This window comes from Drosophila willistoni, chromosome 3R, assembly GCF_018902025.1.
Source record: "Drosophila willistoni isolate 14030-0811.24 chromosome 3R, UCI_dwil_1.1, whole genome shotgun sequence".
NCBI lineage: Eukaryota > Metazoa > Arthropoda > Insecta > Diptera > Drosophilidae > Drosophila > Drosophila willistoni.
In genome coordinates this window covers 31,717,929-31,725,000 of record NC_061086.1, presented here as the reverse complement: position 1 = coordinate 31,725,000, position 7,072 = coordinate 31,717,929, and the positions used below count along the sequence as shown (strand labels likewise).

At 34.8% G+C, this 7,072-nt stretch overlaps 1 long non-coding RNA gene across 2 annotated transcripts in view; it reads left to right on the top strand.

Annotated features, from left to right (window-relative positions):
• The window catches only part of LOC111519368, a 28,747-nt gene extending 24,706 nt beyond the window's left edge, over window positions 1–4,041 (top strand). Inside the window, exons 3-4 of one of the 2 annotated variants that reach the window (XR_002724338.2) lie at window positions 3,482–3,619; window positions 3,776–4,041. This is a non-coding gene — a long non-coding RNA (uncharacterized LOC111519368). The remainder of the gene's footprint in view (window positions 1–3,481; window positions 3,620–3,775) is intronic. The other variant, XR_006953802.1, reaches the window with a different exon arrangement.
• Window positions 4,042–7,072: the final 3,031 nt, after the last annotated feature.

The window sequence follows — 7,072 nt, the reverse complement described above, 5'->3', positions numbered from 1 at the left end:
TGAAAACAGACAAACAACTAATAAACCATCGCAATGTTACATTTCCTCTGTCCCCAGTCATCGTCCAAAACAAACGCATTTCGCGACTAACGTGCAAATGTCACGCAATCTTTGGGCTTTGGTATGCCCGGAGTATGCCATGGATACCCTCTCGATATGGATATGAAACCGGCAGCATGACGCTATCAAGCGGAAGTGGCACATGCAGCCGACTGCGCATTGCTTACTTACCCATTCGCTCAATCGTAGCAAACCCAAAAAAATGGGGAAAAAACAAAAATAAACTGCAACGCTGCAACTGTAAAAACTGACGGGAAAACTGAATTCAAGTCCACTGAACCATATCTCAGCAATTATGGCTGAATAGTTTCCACTGTCTGTTTGTATATGTATTTGTTTTCGCTATATCGCTGTATATATATGTGTGTGTGCCAGCAATTAACATTCACAATTACAGCAGACACAGAATAAGGCAAGGGCAACGGCAAGGGAAACTGGGAAGTCAGCCAAACGTAGGCTCGAAGGCAGGTAAGCCCATTCTTTGTTCTGGTAGGCCGTTGTATAAATATTTAACAATAATTTACATCGCCCTCAAGCAGGCGTTGCAATTATCGGCTCCCAACTTTACGCACATTATTTTCATTCAGCCATTGACCGTGTTAACCTTTCAGTACTGTAATAATTATGTGGGTTAAACGTTTCCAAAGCTAAAGACATCATGGAAACAACGACTGTAGCTGTGTGTGCTTGTATGCTCTTCAAGGGTCTTTTATCACCCACCCCACCTCCTCGCCCTCCTCCTTGCCCTTACCAGCTCCTTATGTGTCAGTGGTTTTTGGTTTTTAAAGTGTAATTTTCTCTCAGGCATCGACGCCTCTCACATATAGGCTTTCATTCAAACTGTAGCCATTGACTGACTATCTGACGTCATCATCTGCAGATTGCGTGGTCGATTCAATAAAAAAAAAGGGTTAAGTGTCTTTCCTTTTTTTTTATGTTCACTTTTCATTAGTAAATAAAAATCAATATGTGAACGACGCAAGCAAACAAGGAAATGAACTAAAACCACAGAAGGAGGTACATCAAGATATACAAGCTATTTATTCTCATACATGGGCAACATGTACATACTTCAATGAACGACCTTTAATCCATGTGCCATGACAACAACAATAAGACCAAGAACAAAATGTTTAAGTTTACTTTGAGCCTTTAGTTTACTTTACATCAAGAGGATTGAAACAATTTTAACACAAATTTGTCAAAGTAATTAAAACAAACTAAAGGCAGTCTGTTGGCAATGAATTATCATTTGGCTGAGATTTTCTTTATTGATTTTAAATAAATATTGTTAGTTTAACCATTGTTTACCAAAGTGGAGTACTTAAACACTTAGTAGTTGTAATGTTACTACTTATTATTTGGTTGTAGTTTTTAGCTGGTTTGAGCTTTGATAAGAAAACTAAGAGATAACAGAGAGAAAAGTAGAGCCTGAACTTGTAAATTTCTGAAAGGACACAAAAATAAACAGGAATAATAAAAATTTATCATAACACTGGAAGAAGCAACAACATAAACAAGTCGCTTTTACCTTGAAAGGAGAAAGGCAAATGACGAATAAGTGAAGGAGGCAAAAATGAAGAAGAAACATTATTCTAACATTAAGACGTGCTGAATTGAGTTAGTTTTTCCTAACTATTCCAATAAACAGAGCGCTTTAACTAAAACTAAACTTAACCATTTTTTAAAAATTTCTAATGAAATCAAACTTTGGCCTAAAAGTTAATACTTTTAGTAAGTTTATTCTCTAGTGGACTCAAATGCAAGGTTTGAATCATTTTAAAGATGTCGAACTGTAGCCAGATTATAATAAAATCTTTATTAATACATTTCATTAACAATGGTTAAAATTTGACCTTCTTAGTTGTTGAACAAAATTGAATAACCAAAAAAAACTTAATATAAGACATTAATTTATTTGTATTAACTTTGTTAACTGCTTTTTGATTTCGTCGTTGTTTGGCCTGAAGCAAACGATATAACAAACAGTTAAATTACAATCGGAGAAACAAATTTAAAGTTCATGTCTGCTGCAGACTTCATATTACGGCCACGTTGCGTATGCGCAATGTCAAAGAAACAAAGGAAAATATGATTTAATTTATTGCAGAAGCTGGAACCAGCTTCTGTTTTCATTAGCTTTAAAAGCAGCAGCAGCAGTTGCCATATTTAAAAATGTTTTCACGCATATTAAAACACTAATTAATTACTTTGCCTTCTATGGTTTCTGTTTGGTTCTGTTCTGTTATAGTTTTTAGGGCAAACACTTGGTGTTTCAGGTTTTTAAACTGCATAAAAGTGAAACGAACGAAAAGGTACATAAATAGCCCATGTCCAGTCATGGGCAGGACACCCCCTCACGAGCAGCGGGAACTGAACCAACCATCTCACCACCTCGACCACAGTAGGGCAAACATTTGCGCATTTCTTTCGTGGCTGCGTTTTCCCTTTCGCCAAGTCGCCAAAGTGGCCAAGTCAGGAATCGGGAATGGAGTAAATTTCTGCTTTTCTTTTCTTTTTTTTTTTAGAGCGCGCATAATGTGCCGCATTGCGGTTTTCCCGAACGCTGCCAAGAGGAGCCTTTGCTACACTTGGCTCTCTGCGCCGCAGGACATAGACATGCAGGACTCAAGTGAAATTCCTTTCTTTGGCTGTAAGAGCAAAGCACCGCGCATATTGAGTTGAATTTTGAGCATAAACGGCATAAAATATGTGAGCAATAAAACACACGATTGAAATGCTGAAGCTAAAAACTTTTTGCAAGAATGTCTTTAAGCGCCATCGGCTGTGGTTTTGTGCCTGTGTGTGAATATGTATGGGCTTGATTTATGCCACACATATACTAGTGAATATATGTATGCATACGCAGCCTTATTTTTGTATGTGTATTTAAGCCGGTGAATGGGCGCCATTGACTCCAAGCTGCCAGCTTGCCTGTGAATTGCCTGTTTTAGGCTGAGCTCTTGGATCTCCACACACGTCACACGGCTTGCTTTCCCATTCATTCAATCGACTTTTCAAAGGCCGCCTGCAAAACAAGTTTGTATTTGTTTCTGTGTGTGTGTGTAGATTTCTATATATCTGCATATTGTGGGCTTAGGGCCAAGTGTTTGAATTGAGAGAATTAGATGACTTTCGAAAAGCTGCCTTGCGAAAAGATTTTCGCTTTCAACTTATGCATTTGTTTGGCTGTCCAATTTTTTGTTCAACAAAATATTATAACATGCCTCTACAACACACACACACACTTACAAATTCATACAAACAAGCATAGATAATTCCAACAGAACTCTATATTCTATTTCTATAAGTATTCTATAAAAAGCCAAGACCTTGAGGCTTCTTTTCGTTCTCTCTCTTTGTTGATTTTCTTTATTTCCATGCTTACATTGAAAATCATTTTTGGATGTTATATTTTTAGTACAAGTAAAAAACCACCGAACAACCATCAACATGAACATCAACAACAACAGCAGCAACAGCAACAAAACAAAAACAACAACATCAGCAAAGAGAATAACAATTGCGGTTTTGCTTTTCCATCCTGGCACGTAGCTAAGTAAGTATATCTCTTTCCATAAATTTGTGCGCATTTTTGATGCGCTCAGAAAAGTATGCTACATTTTCTCAATGTAACTCAGGCAAAATGCTTGTAATCTAATTTTTTTTTTCAAAAAAATTAAATTACATAAATAAAACGTGGAAAATTTTCCAGAAAATTGTTTGGACTACCGAAACAGTAAATTGACAATCAGTACACAAAAGGGCTGTCTATTCGAGTCAGAACACGGAAAAGGAATAAATGGAAATGCGATTAAGTTATAGACATACCATCTTAATATGGAAATCCTCGAGAAATATATATAACCAACTTATAAAGACGACATTAAATTAATAACAAATTTGAATAACTTTTCAATCATTTACAGCTGCTGTCTAAATGGAAAATAAAAGTGCATTCAAAATTTCGAAAGAAAGAAAAAGGTAATTTATTGAATTAATTTATAAATGATATAAATTTAAAATCCTATTTAATATTTTAAAAAAATTTATTAGAATTTCTTGTTTAGTTAGTTTCTAATAACAATTGACAACTGAAAAATACTTGAGGTAGTATAGTTCGTAGAATACACTCCAAACAGGAGATGAATAGAGTGAAACGTGTTCGGTAATGGGCCATGAACTTTGCTTTAACTTTATTAGCATTCGTCGGTATATGAATTTTAAGTGCAGGGTATAAATTAAGCATTGGCCTTTTGTTTGTTTTCGCCCGAAAGCAAAACAAACTCGTTAAGCCGGCAAGTAGAAGCATTAAATAAAATCATAAAACGTCAAAGTCTCATCTTACTTACTTGGAATTAATCAGCGCATGCATTTTTCATAGATATCCTCTTTATGCGCGCTCTCCGTTTCGTTTTCGTATCTGTCTCTGCTCGAAGGGACTTTTAAGTGCGCGTACATCGTTAACAGCTTAATTGCTTGGCCATTTCCGCACAGTTGACGTCAGATGACAGACGACAGGCGAGAGGGGGGGAGGGGGATCTTATGCACAGTTTCCTGCTGGGCTTTTGTTTTTCTTTTTTTGTTCCTACTTTTTTTCTTCCTTTATGCCTTTTCGTATTTATGTGTGTGTTTGTGTTTTTTTTTATGTTATGTTGCAGCTAATCCGTTTGCGTATGTATTTTTTGCCTGTCTTGAACCTCACTTCAGCTTGCGGCAAAGACATGCGTGTTTTCATTTATGCATATAAATCCACAGCAGCTGCTTTTTTGCTTATCGTTTAAGCACTTGATCCGTTGAGAGGCATAAAGACATTACATGACAAAGCGATTTGACGCGACTCGCACAATAAGAGCAAAGAAAACAACGAGAAAAAAAACACACACACACTCACACACAATGCCAATTCACTTCACACGAAAAACACTTACAAACTTATATCCTCACGAATACACACAAGCAAAACACGTATACGCACTGTTGTATGTTTAGAAAAAGATTCGTTCTTTAGGCTGATTTTGCCAACAAATTTAATTATATATAAATCTACCTTTATATATTCACGTTTTATTTATATTTAAGTTTTAGAATTAATTAAATCTCAAATAAATTTGATTTCTTGTTGATATGATTATTGATATTGATTATTAGGTAAGTTTGTATATATGTACTATAATTAATTTTTGTGTTTTTTTTTTTTTTTGATTAAATCGAGAAAATGAAAATCAGACTAATATTTGATATGTATCGTTAAAGTTATATAGATTCTTTTATTTATTTATTCTGGCATGTTGATTCCGTTTTTTGTTAGTTGTTTGTTTTTTTCTTCTTTTTTTTGTTTTGGGGTTTGAAATTATCTGAAAATAGAAAAAGAAATCACATAAATATTACATATATTGATTATGAGAAACAAATAGATTTTATATAATAATTCAACCACCAATTAAGTACACGCAATGGCAATGGCAGAATGAAACCACCAAGCAGAGAGCATCAGAAATAAGCCAAATACATAAGTTCCACTCAACCACAAAAGCCGCCATTATCTGAAGGTGTCTGCAAAGTTTCACCTTGTCTTATCCCAGGTGTGCAAATAGGGCTGCCCCTCTCTTCCTTACTCTCAAGCCTTTTATACGTTGAGTTCTAATTACATCAGAGACGAGATTTTTCTTTTTTTGCCTTAGACACACACACACACATATACAAACATGCATGACGTATAATTAGAGCATAATTAGAGCTGGACTAATACTCAAGTATCAAGTTGGCCAAGAAAAGAAAAATTATCAGCTTGAAGGGAGCTTCTGTTGGTCATCTATTAAGTATAATCAACGCCATGGCAAACGGAAATAGACAGATTTCCGGCTATTAAACACCCAACAGAGCGACCAAGACCCTTACAAAAAAGAAAGTCTTATGCTGTATACACTTAAAGAAATAAATCAAGTTAAAAAACCTTTGATTCTCTATAATAGATGGAAATGTTAAAACAAATTTGATTTGACTCATCCTGGAAGGGAAGTTATCAAAATTCAACTTAACTTACTTAAGTAAAGGACTATTTTTGCTTTATTCTTCTATTGATTTATTTGAAAATTTGGTTTAAGTTTTGAATATTTAGTTTAAAATTAGGTTAAATAATTAACTATAATTTATTCTGACCTACTCATTGCCAATAAAAGATTTAAAAACGTCTTTATAAAGGCTATATATTTCTTTTTAAAGAAAAGAGAAAGTAGTCAAAAAATCTTCTTTATTTTATTAAATCGTTATCATATAACTTCATTTCTTTAATATTTTAACTTTTTCATAGAACAAGGTGATTGATGATAACCTTTTTAATTTCTAGTCTATTAATGAGTCATTAAATAAGAAAATATTTCAGGCAATTAACTAAATTTAATGACTTTAAACTCTATTTAATTCTTTTTGGATTATTTGGCAAATTTCTTCAAGTGTTTTTGCAGAATGGTTGCAAATAAGTATGCATGATACAAATTGAAAAAAAAAAAAAAAAAAAGTTAATTAGCTGTAATATGCCTAAAGACGCGGGGAACATGATGTCGGCCCTAGGCACCAATGCGTAGGCGTCTCTTGACATTGACACACACTCACATACACATACACACACACATATACTCATACACGCAGCAGGTGTTGCCTTAATGATGTAATGCTCCAGCTTGAGGGAATGGAGGCCTCAAATGAAGGTGAGCTCATTTATTAACATAAACAGTTCATTTGTAGCAAACTGACAGGAGTTGGCATGGATCTGCTCAAAGGGACATACATACATACATCCTCGTAAAATATTCGTTTTACATGAATGCAAAACATAAAGTTCGATTAGCAGAAAATATATATGTGTACCCATACAAGGAGTGCTCATAATTTTTGCCGCACAGACAAACAATAGTACGAAATAAGTGGCTAATAGCGTCAGCATCGAAAAAGAAGCAATAGCGTGTGTGTGTGTGTGTGTGTGTGTGTGTGGTGTGTGTGTGTGTGTGTG